General features: G+C 51.4%; 1 protein-coding gene across 1 annotated transcript in view; it reads right to left on the bottom strand.

Moving 5' to 3' along the window:
* Positions 1-13374, bottom strand: part of SEPTIN5 (septin 5) — a 292703-nt gene that overhangs the window by 131517 nt on the left and 147812 nt on the right. The gene's annotated exons all lie outside the window — the stretch shown is intronic.

The raw sequence follows: 13374 nt of genomic DNA, 5'->3' as shown, positions 1-13374 counted from the left end.
AAACCGTGAGATTACCAGGGAGGGATTCCTGGACCTTCTATGGAGAACAGAGGGAGTCGGGGACCTGGAAAGACGGGGATAAAACAGGGCCACGGTGCTATGAGCAGGAGGAGGCTGATGGGGTCGCGGGCGGCGTTGGGGGTCAGGGAGGGAATCCTGGACATTCCATGGACAACAGGGGGATTTAGAGACCTTGAAAGACAGGGAGAAGAGAGAGAGAGTACTGTGAACAGGAGAAGGCTAAGGGGAGTCAGGCACCTGGAAAGGCAGGGAAAAAACAGGGCCACAGTACTATGAGCAGGAGGAGGCTGAGGGGGGGCGGGGGTGGGGGTCAGGAAGGGAACCTGGATCTTCCATGGACAGCAGGGGGAGTCATGGATTTGGAAAGACAGGGAAAAGACAGGGCCAGAGTACTGTGAACAGGAGGAGATTGGGGGTGGAGGTAGGGGTTAGGGGTTAGAGGTTAAGGGTTAGGGAGGGAATCCTGGACCTTCCATGGACAGCAGGGGGGCTCAGGGACTTGGAAAGACGGGGAGAAGACCGGGCCAGAGTACTGTGAACAGGAGGAGATTGAGGGGGTCAGGGGGGGAATCCTGGACCTTCCATGGACAGCAGGGGGACTCGGGGACCTGGAAAGACATTGAGCAGAGAGAGACAGAGTACTGTGAACAGGAGAAGGGGAGCAGGAAGAGAACCGTGAACCTTCCAAGGGTGACAGAGAATAAAAGGGCCTTGAACCCAGGGCCGGATGGACATTTTATCCCATTGGCACTTTCCTGGGGTCCCTTGGAGTTCAGTTTTAAAGCCCTGGGGCTGCCGCTCGCGTGCCTGCTACTGTTTCCATCTCCCCAGGTCATGACAGCAGGCTCAGCAGCGGAGAGAAAGTGGCTGAGGGAGGCAGAGACGATCTCAGAGCGAGATGTGTGAGAGAGAGCAGAGGAAAGCAGATGAGAGAGAGATGGAGAGAGAGGAGCAGGTGAGAGCGCTGGTCTCAACATGTGTGCAGGGCAGCTTTGAGTTCCCCCGCTGGCCCTGTTACAAAGACGGGAAGAGCACAAGGCGGCAGTGTGTGAGCTGTGAGCAAGAAGGAAAGGAATGAAGCCACGTGAGACAGCAGAACGAGGCAGTCTAAAAAAATACGCGAAGCCGTCTCACATGCAGGAGGAGGCAGTCTCGAAGACTAAGAGAGGCGACTTCACACACTTTAAGAGGCAGTGATAAAGGCTACGAAAAGCTGTCTCAGTCTGAAAGACAATGAGAAGAGACCTCACTCATATAAGCGGGCAGTCTCGCGCTGTGAGAATGAGAGTCATACACATTGAGAGTCGGTCTCAATCACGGTAGGAAGCTGGTTGACACACATCAAGAGGCAGTCTCACGGGTGGTGGCAAAGAGTCACACGGTAGTATGCAGTTTTACAGTCTACAAGAATCGACACACATTACAAGGCCTTCTGAAGCACTCTGCAGAGCAGTCTAACGCACAGAAAGCATGCTCAAACACCACAGAGCAGTCTCGCGCACATTAGAAAGCATGCTCAAACACCACAGAGCAGCCTCGCGCACAGAAAGCATGCTCAAACCCTACAGAGCGGTCTCGCGCACAGAAAGCATGCTCAAACACTACAGAGCAGTCTCGCGCACATTAGAAAGCATGCTCAAACACCACAGAACAGTCTCACGCACATTAGACATGCTCAAACACCACAGAGCAGTCTCGCGCACATTAGAAAGCATGCTCATACACTACAGAGCAGTCACGCACACATTAGAAAGCATGCTCAAACACCACAGAGCAGTCTCACGCACATTAGAAAGCATACTCAAACACCACAGAGCAGTCTCGCGCACATTAGAAAGCATGCTCAAACACCACAGAGCAGTCTCGCGCACATTAGAAAGCATGCTCAAACACCACAGAGCAGTCTCGCGCACATTAGAAAGCATGCTCAAACACCACAGAGCAGTCTCACGCACATTAGAAAGCATGCTCAAACACCACAGAGCAGTCTCGCGCACATTAGAAAGCATGCTCAAACACCACAGAGCAGTCTCGCGCACATTAGAAAGCATGCTCAAACACTACAGAGCAGTCTCGCGCACATTAGAAAGCATGCTCAAACACTACAGAGCAGTCTCACGCACATTAGAAAGCATGCTCAAACACTACAGAGCAGTCACGCACACATTAGAAAGCATGCTCAAACACCACAGAGCAGTCTCACGCACATTAGAAAGCATGCTCAAACACCACAGAGCAGTCTCACGCACATTAGAAAGCATGCTCAAACACCACAGAGCAGTCTCACGCACATTAGAAAGCATGCTCAAACACTACAGAACAGTCTCGCGCACATTAGAAAGCATACTCAAACACCACAGAGCAGTCTCGCGCACATTAGAAAGCATGCTCAACACCACAGAGCAGTCTCGCGCACATTAGAAAGCATGCTCAAACACCACAGAGCAGTCTCGCGCACATTAGAAAGCATGCTCATACACTACAGAGCGGTCTCGCGCACATTAGAAGACAGGCGCGCAAGGCCCATGGGGCTGAAGGGGCTTGGAAAGGTGGCATCCCTATAAAGGCATATCAGGAGGCTGTAAGAAGGATCCGAAAATCATTTATTTCCTCCACCCTCCATCCCTAATTGATGTTATAATAGAAATATTTTAAATTATATCTGAAACCCCACTCACCAACCGAGCTGAGTTACTCAGTGAGTCTGGGAATTCATCCTCCATTCAGACAACTCACCCATCATTCTCACCGCTCACCTTTCGCTTTCAAGCTCAGGCTGCACTCACAGCGATTACAGAGCACTTACACTGCTCAACATGCACTCACACCATTCACCCTCCTCTCTCCCTGCACTCACACAATCACACCACTCACCCTGCACTTACATGACATCTCACTGCTCACCCCACAGTCTCCCCATTCACCCTGCACTCACTCTCAAACAAGCACATCACGCACCATGCAGTGATTCTGCCCACACTGCACTGTCACCTGCACCCAAACTCAAGTGGGTACGTCACTCACCCTGCACTCACCCTCCACTCACTCACTCCTCTCACCCTACGCTCACACAGGCATATTGCTCACCCTGCACTCACCTCACTCACCCTCCACTCACTCCTCTCACCCTACGCTCACACAGGCACATTGCTCACCCTGCACTCACATCGGCACTTGAGTCTCTCACACAGCTCACCCACCACTCACCCTGCACTCACACGACTCACACAGGCACATCACCCACCCTAGACTCACAGCACTCACCCTGCACTCCCTCCTCTCATCATGACCTCACACGAGCACACTGCTCAGCCTGCACTCACACAGGCACTCTGTTCTCACACCACTCACACGGTTCATCCTGCTGCACACAGGCACAAACGTCTGTAAGAACTCACTGTGACACACCACTCACCGTGCACGAACTCTTCTCACCGTGCGCCTATCAGTCACTCCCGTATCTCACATTAAATGTAGTCTCACTCATTCGGAGACAGGCTCACTAATTACAATCAGGTCCCTGCTGCGCTCTCTCTGTCTCTAGAAAGGAATCTCCTATGGTTTAGGGATAGTCTCTCTCACTGAAGGACAGTCTCGACCACTTTAAGGGGGTCGCTGTCACTGAAATTCAGTCTCTCCAACTGAAGGCTTGTAGGCTCTCTTGAAGAAACCAGTAGGAACCTAAAACACAGCCTCTGCACACAACCATGCAGAGAAGCTTTGGCGAACGTGTTTTAGGTCTGTGTTTTGATGGCACCATTGGCAAGCTGACCTATTGCTAACAATATACAGAGTGACCTTTGGGTCTGCTCCGTTCAACCTTTCTTCACAAGCCTCTTTAAGCCATTGGCTAGAGACTTTGTCAATCAATCCTTGACTCAGCCCAGAGGAGTATTCCTCTCCACCTGCGTGGTTGTATCCTTCCGCCTTGCATTGAACGTCATGAGGGACTACTTTGCTACTACAGCCTCTCTGCCCTCTTCTGTCGCCCTCTTCCTTGTCTGCTTGTGTTAACACATCAAAACCAAACCTATTGGCTTTGCCAATGCTTATCTTTCTGACAATCATCACTCCAGCAAGGCAGACCAGAGTCGTCAGACGATCAGAAGCCAGCCGTGAGCCTGGCACAATGGAGGTGGCTACTGTTCGCAGAAAGTAATAGTCCCGACGTTACAAAACAAACCGCCTGTAGTGTTATGTATAACCAACTCACTAGTCACAATCACATTTCCCTCGAAGGATTAAAGGCTGCGTCGGCCCTGGGGCGATTTATGTCTTTGTCCTGAAATTTGCTTTTAAATAGAAGAAGTAGCCGCTCAACCTCCTAGGCTATCTCAAAGGCAGGGTCTTTTTCACAAAGTGGACGTTGCTGACTGAAGTCCAAGCTGGGGCTCGGAGGCTGTGGCTATCGGCAGGTCCACTGGAATTATGTGAATTTCGGCCACGGTGATTTTTTCATAATTATAGATTTGCCACATAATCCATCATCTGCCGTATAATCTGCAGCTTGTAACAAAAAAAAGTGCTTCTTGCTCAAACGGTTCAAAAGGTACTAAAAATGCAGCAATACATTTTGCCGCACAATGGAAGGGTCTTTGCAAAGCTGAACCGGGCACCTTTGCGTTGCTTGTTGCTATATTTGGGGATCAAACTGGTAGTAATGAGGTGCAACCAATGCCCAGACAGTGTTGCCAAGTCTAAAAATGATTAAATAATTAAGTAATACCGTTACAAAATGTGCTGCACTGTGCCCCATAATTTGCCTTTTCTTGCTGCATAATTTACTCAACTCTGCCGCATAATTTGGCCCTCTCCTGCTACATAATTCCAGTGACCCTCGATTAACGGAAAGCTGGTAGCCCTAGCGAAAAAAGAATAGCCCTAGCGAAAAAAGAATAACTACAGGTCCCGGGATTCAAAGCGCTATACACGTGGAATGGCACCATAGGACGGTTGGTGGCACCAAAGGGTACTTTGTTGAGGTCACTCGCTAGCTGTCCCCGCTGTCCGCCTGGACATAGGGGTTCCTTGTAGCACCCCTCTCCCTGTGTCCGGACACGGGAGTCCCCTCCGTGCCCGGACACAGGGTCTATTGTACCACTCTTTCTGTGCCAGGACATAGGGGTCTCTTGTACCACCCTCCCTGGGGGCAGACACAGGCAACGCTTGTTAGAATCTAAACCTTCGAAGTGACCCTTCAGACCCAATGTGACAGGTGGCAGCAGAGGGCTGGCAGTGCCAAGGGGCCAGCTGGCAGTGTGCACGGGCTCACCACGGGCAGGGCGCGTACAGCGCCTGGACATCACAGGGTTCTGACGCTATTTAAGAACTATTAACGCATCCTCGGGCGGCCTGCACGCCCAGAGGCTGGTGCGCATTCGTGTATAGAGCGCCTGTGCACACGCAGGGGCACTCACTCAGGTATCGCTTCGGCACACACCAGGACGTACAATTAGTGATCGGTGGTTCACGCGCGCTCCGCATGCACAAACCACACGAGAGCGTGCAGCACACGAATGATACGGAGTCGGACAATAATTGCATACATTGTTCGTGAACTCTAGACTATGTGCACAAATGCATAGAGTGCTCGTGCACACGCAGCCCATAGCCGTCGTTGGGAATGCACAAACGTTGCCACTGTGGAATCCTGACATGCACAACTGTGCGCTCCAGGCATGCCAGGGCGTGGGCGCGCTCTGCAAGAAACAGGTGGCAGAGATGTCGTGCGTGCCCGCTGGACGAGCCGCGGACTCGCGCAGATGGCGCACAGAGATGGCACGTCTCGTCATGGAGTCCAGCGGACACAACATACAAACACCACGTACAGCAGACACACAAAGTACGAATCTACGCTTCGGTCGCCAGGTGGCGCTGTCTGACTCCCTGTTAAGAGATGCTGGCCAACGCTGCACACCCTGGCTGCATCAGCACCAATCCCCGTGCGCATTGATCAGGAAAGTGTCCCCCGCTGTCTCCGACCTTCCACCGGGGCACCAGGTGGACGGAGCCCTTGAGAACCCCCCAATTCAGTCTCGAGACAGGGCTGTGCCTAACCCAGGGGCCCTGGCGCGTCCACTCAGCAGCCATCCTTGCGAAGTCGATAAAACAAGTATCACTGACTCGGGAAACACTACGATCTGGCATCGGTGCCTATCAAGGGCTCTTTACTCATACGCCGTTATGTCACTCTGACGTCACCTCAGGGGGTTACTAACCTCTCGGCTACTCATCAAACAGAAGGCCCTGGCTTCATTCTAAGGTTCCGCCATCTTGTAATCGAATAGACACCACCCAGAATACCGGAGAGACGGGCACGTGGCACTTCGGCCACCTGGGCACGGATTCATCGGGTGCCAATGGCCGATACTTGCCGCGTGGCGTGCTGCGTGGCGAACAGTGAGCTTTTGGCTCGAAGGGCCTGTGTGTGATAATGTTGGGGGACACTTGCATGAGTGGGATTGTGGTGTGGTGCCCCAGTAGTTGGAGACCCTGGTTGCTATGGTACATCTCCCGTCGATGTACAGACGGGCACAGAAGTGTTTCAGAAGGGAACGGAGAAGTTCATCTCCACTCGAGAACGGATGTGACCTCCACGCTCGACCCTGCAGCTGCGCAGCGCTCCTCTTGGTGGTGGTGTGAAGATTTATTCGATGTGCACACTGCACCTGATAGACACTGCACTAGATAGACATCGCACCAGATAGGCATCGCGCCAAATGGGCACTGCATTACGCAGCACTGCATCAGGTGGGCACTGGACCGGATCGGCAGTGCACCAGATGAGCACTGCACTACACAAACACTGTATCAGATAGCCACTGCACCCGATAGGCAATGCCCTAATTGGGCACTGCAAGCACTGCATCAGGTAGACACTGCACCAGTTAGACACTGCACCACATAAGCACGGCATGGCACCAGATAGGCAATGCACCAGATATACACTGCACCAGATAGGCCCTGCCCTAGATAGGCATTACCCCAGATAGGCACTGCACTAGTTAGGCACTGCGCCAGATGGGCAGTGCACCAGATAGGCACTGCACCAGATAGACACTGCACCAGATAGACCCTGCACCAGATAGGCCCTGCACTACATAGGCACTGCGCCAGATAGGCACTGCACCAGATAGGCACTGTGCCAGATAGGAAATGCACCAGATAGACACTGCACCAGATAGGCACTGCACCAGGCACTGTACCAAATAGGCAATGCACCAGATAGGAAATGCACCAGATAGGAAAAGCAACCGATAGGAAATGCACCAGATAGGCACTGCACCAGATAGGCACTGCGCCAGATAGGCACTGCGCCAAATAGGAAACTGTAATTGTAATTGTCATTTATAGAGCACATAATCACCGTCAGGTCTCTAAGCGCTGTGAGAGAGAGCCCTAGCCTAGCGCGTGGAGGGGATGCAGATGGTTAGGTTGTGCCCCAGGCTTCCTCAAAGAGGAGTGTTTTCAACTTCTTCCTAAATGGGAGGAGGGCGTGTTCTTTACGCAGATTCTCCGGCAGCTTGTTCCATAGTAGAGGAATTGAGGTTGAGAAGGCTCTGCCTCCTTTAGAGGCTAGAGCAGGGATAGGCCATCAGGCCGGCCTCCGAGGGCCGTAGTAACCTGCTAGGAGTATAGATTGCTGGACGGTCTTTAATGTAAGTTGGGGATTGGCCATAATTGGCTTTGTGCGCAATGCAAAGGCCCTTAAACCTGGTTCTCTGCGTGACCGGGAGCCAGTGTAGCTGGCGTAAGAGGGGGGTGGCGTGGGCCCTACTAGGCAGTCTAAAGATTAGTCTGGCAGCATCATTCATGATGACCTGTCGTCTGGCAAGCAATGTTTCTGGGAGGCTGATGTACATGAAGTTCCCATAGTCCAGTTGTGACACTATCATGGCCGATCCTGCCGTTCGGAGTGTTGCGAATGTGAGAAGGGGGGCAAGGGTTCGTAACTGTCTTAGCAGGCCAACACATGTTCCTACTACAGCTGATACCTGCTGGGTCATAGAGAGATTGGCATCGATTTTAATGCCCAGACGTTTTACATACTGGGCCAGTTCGGGATTTGCACCTAGCTCTTGTGGCCAAAAGAGGTCGCTCCAGGGGTTGGAGTCTGTGGTGACGGCCAATACCTCGGTCTTATCAGGATTGATTTTGAGGAAATTGGCCGTCATCCAGTTGACTGTGTATTTTAAAAATGTTTGCATTCGTGTGTGGGCAGCCGGGGAGTTGTCTATCTGGATGATAATTTGGGTGTCGTCAGCGTAGTTATAGATCTGGCACTACATGAGATTCAGTGCGGCTATCAGGGGCTGGAGGTAGGCGTTGAATAGAAGGGGGGACAACGCCGAACCCTGTGGTACACCGCACAAGAGTTTGCCGGTATCAGACACATGGTCAGCCAGTTGTACTCTCTGTGGTCGGTCAGTGAGGAAGGACGTGAGCCATTTAAGGGCCGTACCCTGGATGCCTTGTTCCGCGACAAAAGTTGGTCGTGGTTGACCGTATCAAATGCCGCAGATAGGTCTAGCAAAACCAGGGCATGTGGCTTTTTCTTATTGGCCCTGAGCCTGAGTTCATCTGGCAATGCCAGCATTACCCTTTCCGTACTACGATGGGCCCTAAAACCTGCCTGATTGGTTTTCAGGGGGTGGTTTGCTTCTGTGTGGTGTGACAGGGTTTCAGCACGTGCTGTTCCAGCACTTTCGCCAGGAATGGAAGTTGGGAGAGTGGCCTAAAATTTTTTAGGTTCTTCACGTCTGCCCCCATTTTTTTTTCAGAAGTGGGATGACTCGTGCTTCCTTAAAATCAGTGGGAACGTGGCCAGATCCAAGAGATTGATTTAGTAGCGTGAGGACCTCGCTTTCAACCCCTTGTAGTGCCAAATTGAAAATCCTCGGGGGCAAGGGCCCGCAGGTGACCCTGACTTAACCCGACCCATTAAGGGAGACAGGGAGTCATGAGTGAGCATGGGGAGGACGGTGAGTGGTTTATCATATGCAGGGGCAGGGGTTCTGATGCTAGGGGACAATGGACGGTAGGAGTAAGGTGAACCTCCGTCAATAGGTCCTTCAATTTCCTTGGGAAGAAGGACTGGAATTTGTTACAATCTTCAGGGCAGAAGAGGGGCTTCTGTCCCTGAGCCTGTCTCAGCTCTTTTACAATCCGAAAGGTTTCTTTTTGTGTATTGTCAGCAGTCAGGATCCTAGCTTCATAACATTCTGCTTTCCTTCTTAAAATCGCTTGTTAAAATGCACCAGATAGACATGGCACCAGTTAATTGCATTAGATAGGCACTGCACCAGATAGGCACTTCGACAGATAGGCACTGCACCAGATAGGCAATGCCCCGGATAGGAAATGCACCAGATAGACACGGAACCAGTTAAGTACTGCATGATATAGACACTGAACCAGATAGGCACTGCACCAGATAGGCATGACACCAGTTAGGCACTGCGCCAGATAGGCAATGCATCGGCTAGGAAAGGCACCAGATAGCTTCTGCACCAGATAGGCCCTGCACTAGATAGGCACTGCACCAGATAGACACGGCACCTGTTAAGCACTGCATGATATAGACACTGAACCAGATAGGCACTGCACCAGATAGACACGGCACCTGTTAAGCACTGCATGATATAGACACTGAACCAGATAGGCACTGCACCAGATAGGCATGACACCAGTTAGGCACTGCGCCAGATAGGCAATGCATCGGCTAGGAAAGGCACCAGATAGACTCTGCACCAGATAGGCCCTGCACTAGATAGGCACTGCACCAGATAGACACGGCACCTGTTAAGCACTGCATGATATAGACACTGAACCAGATAGGCATGACACCAGTTAGGCACTGCGCCAGATAGGCAATGTATCGGCTAGGAAAGGCACCAGATAGACTCTGCACCAGATAGGCCCTGCACTAGATAGGCACTGCACCAGATAGGCCCTGCACCAGATATGCAATGCACCGGATGGGAAAGCCAGCAGATAGACACAGTGTCTTCCCTGGCACAACCGTTTGCCTGCTGCGCACACATTGCTTTGCTCTCTGGCACTGTCTAGAACTCCTTAAGAAGCACGAACCTGATTTGCTGCTGTGGAGAAATATTTCTTCTAGGCACTATTGCGCAGCCAGGAGAATTGAAATATTTCATTATTTTCCTTCAGGCCTGTCTGGAAATCATATCACATTCAGCCAATAAAGTTTACAAGTTGTGTTATAATGTGCGCCGTTTAGACCTTGTTTCTAAAATAAAAAGTTTAGAGAGAGATAACGCTCCCAACCCCTTCGGAGAGGCCGAGGGTCACTTCCACGGTGCTGTGGGGCTGGTTGTGGGTCCCACTTTGGCCTTGTTGTCTCTAAGGCTGCAACGTGTAGCGCCTTGTCTGAGCTGTTCTCACAGCTCCTAACGCTCCGGAGTCTCCCGTCAGTCAGCTGCAGCCTGTCTTCCGCACAATGTCTCTCAAATGTGCTTGTCGACCTCTCTCTCTCACCTGCCGGATCCTCGGGCCCTGCCTCGGAGATGCTCGAGCTGCCAGTGCCAACCTCTAGCAAATACCAACCTCCAGGCGCTATTCTCTCGTGACACCTCCAGTTGGTGCACAGTCTGGGGTTAAACGGATTCAGACGCCCTCGCATGACTGTGACTGTGTGTGAGACGCAGTGAGACTTTGTCTCGTCGCCAGAAACCAATGCGCTCGCCTCATGCGCGACAGCCCTTTCTCAAACTGAAGAACATTTTTGAACAGGACGTGGCGCGGGCATCACGGAGAGAGCACGTCTATCTAGCGCCTAATTTGTAAAACAATATGTGCCGGGGCCCAAAGCTTTGCTCTCCAGCCGGCAGCTGGTGCTACTGAATGTTGTCCTGGCGATTACCAAGGCTGCGTCACTTCCTGCCTCTTAAAGCTGAGACAGACCTTCCTTGCCCCTTTATTTCCCTCCCGTTGATTCGTTTTCGTCTCTGCTATCTCCCATTCTCGTGTTTTTTCTGTCTTTCTTTTTCTTTACCTTCTTCCCGCGTGTGTTTTCCTTTCTCTTGCTGTGGGGAAAGTCTGATGAAGAAAAATAAATGCTGGTCCCAGGGCTTTAAGTGGGATGAAAAAACGGGGGGGGGGGCACTAAAAGGGGCGTGGCCAATGTAATTAAAGGCGTGGCTTAAAAATACATAAACTAAAAATCTGTGCTTAGCATAGTGTGCCACCTGACTGGTATTTTGTGGCTTCTGTCATTGCATCCAGCTATATAGTACAACAAGTAACATTACACCTACAACAAGCCAGGACTATTGGCTTTGCCAATGGTTGATAGTTGCGTAAAATAATTGAGCAACAACAATGGCTTTGTTGTATAGAATATTGAAAAGGCTTCAGTTCTGAAATGATGAGACTGTGAAAGAACTATAACGAGTCTCTTTGAAGTTGTAGTGAAGGGTGGCACTGCTGCAGAGTTAAGATTTATTTTTTTCCACCGAGGGTGTGGGCGAAAATGGAGAGCCCGATAGGGACCCATCTCAGCACCTGCTTTTTAGAACTGCCAGTGCTCAGCGCCGCCAGGACCCGGCCCACTTACAGCCCTGGCTGGTCCCCCAAAAAAGGGTGCTGGTGGGCCCCAGAGGCGCAACTAGAGCCAAATTTCGGGGGGGGGGGGCTGAGCAAAAATGTCGGGGGGGGGGGCTGAACTTTAAGCAATTGGCCGAGTGGAGCTGCAGGGGCTCTTAGAAGGGGTGAAACAACAGCAAGGCCTCATTAACATGCAAATGGCCTTTTAAAGACCTGTGAAGTGCTCGGGTGCGGCTGCTTTTTTGCCCGGGAAGGTGTCTCTCCCGGGCTGCCGCACACGAGGGGGGGGGGGGGGGCTTTGAGTCCAATGGGTGTTGCGCGCCTGGTGGGCCCCACCTGCAACCACCGGCTCAAATTAAGCATGCGTCTATCACAGCTCAGGCACGTTACCTGGCCAGCAACAGCACACCCGGGCCTGGGTGAAGATGTGTGGAGATTCTGGGTAGCTGGAATTTCTGTTTCCGACCAGTATCTCTGCATGTTTAGAGCTTGTACGAGTTAAACTGCATGGAATGGGGAATAACTGTGCATACCCGAATTTATTGGGTGTAAAACTACACTATTTCCAGTTTCTGGTGGTTTCACAACCTTTTTTACCATGAGGTGTAAATAGGAGCTGGGGAGGTGTGGAGAGAGGGGTCTTGGAAGAGTATGTATGAGGGGGGTAGTTCTGGCGGGCGCGGTGAAGGGACAGTGACACCCGAGATGATCAGGTTCATGAAAGCTGGATTGCACCAGTTCAGAATAAAGAGGTAAAGGGGGACAAGGGCATAACAGAGGCCCCTGTGGCACAGAAGGGGACCCAACTCTTCAGGAGCCCCCCAACCCTTCAAGTAGGGAGGAGGGGCTTCCTCCCATGGCCAATGAATATCTATGGATGTGGGAGAATCCGGGCTCTTCCTTCACACTTTTCAGGGCAACGCCCCCCCATCATTTTATGTCACACCACTGATGGGGCAGGATGGCTTGCCACAGTGAGCTTTGAGATTCCCAAGGGGCAGTAACTGCTGAGAATGGCCACAGGTAGGTAATCCCAGAGCAGACATGCACGTGCAGGCAGTGTCTGGCCACCAAGGACTTACAATGGCTAGCGAGTTAAGCGGTGGGAGGGCCTTAAAGACAGAACTCAGGAAGACTTCGACTTCACCCGTTCCCCTGAGGAGGAGGATTCTCAGGTTTTCTATTGCACATATCATAAATACATATTAAATAGTTTGCCCTAACAACAAGCGGACCATGTGTTTAGAAAATGCAAATGAAGTTCTTGTCTGCGTAGGGTTTCCTAAGAGAGGGGTTTGAGGTTCGTGATGGGCCCAAGCACTCGAGTTATCACTTGAGAACCATTGTAATGGGGTAATAGTAGCGCCTCTTCCTTAGAGTGCTGAAAGATACGCAGGAGTGAGCTACATGTGGATGTAAGGTACGAAGGAGTGAGCTATATGAGAATGTAAGGTACACACGCAAAGCCACCAGCACTGATGAAGACAGACATATGCGGATAGACACATATGTCAGAAATGGGAACGACCTTTACATCGCAGTGATTACACCACAATGCCATTACAACGCGGTTGTTACAATGACCGCGTTGTTACCACGCAATGCCATTACTATGCAAGTCATTACATCGACTTGCAGTAGATGGCGCGCTAACATTAGGAATAGTATAGTTTACTATTCCAACACCTTCCGTACTGTTGCGTAGGCTGGAGTTGGAGTAGTAAATTATACATTTCTAATGTCAGTGCGCCATCTACTGCAAGTCGATGTAATGACTTGCGTAGT

This window comes from Triturus cristatus, chromosome 11 (genome assembly GCF_964204655.1).
Source record: "Triturus cristatus chromosome 11, aTriCri1.1, whole genome shotgun sequence".
In the NCBI taxonomy this organism is placed as follows: domain Eukaryota; kingdom Metazoa; phylum Chordata; class Amphibia; order Caudata; family Salamandridae; genus Triturus; species Triturus cristatus.
The sequence above is the reverse complement of the archived record's forward strand: the minus strand, read 5'-3'. Positions and strand labels throughout refer to the sequence as shown.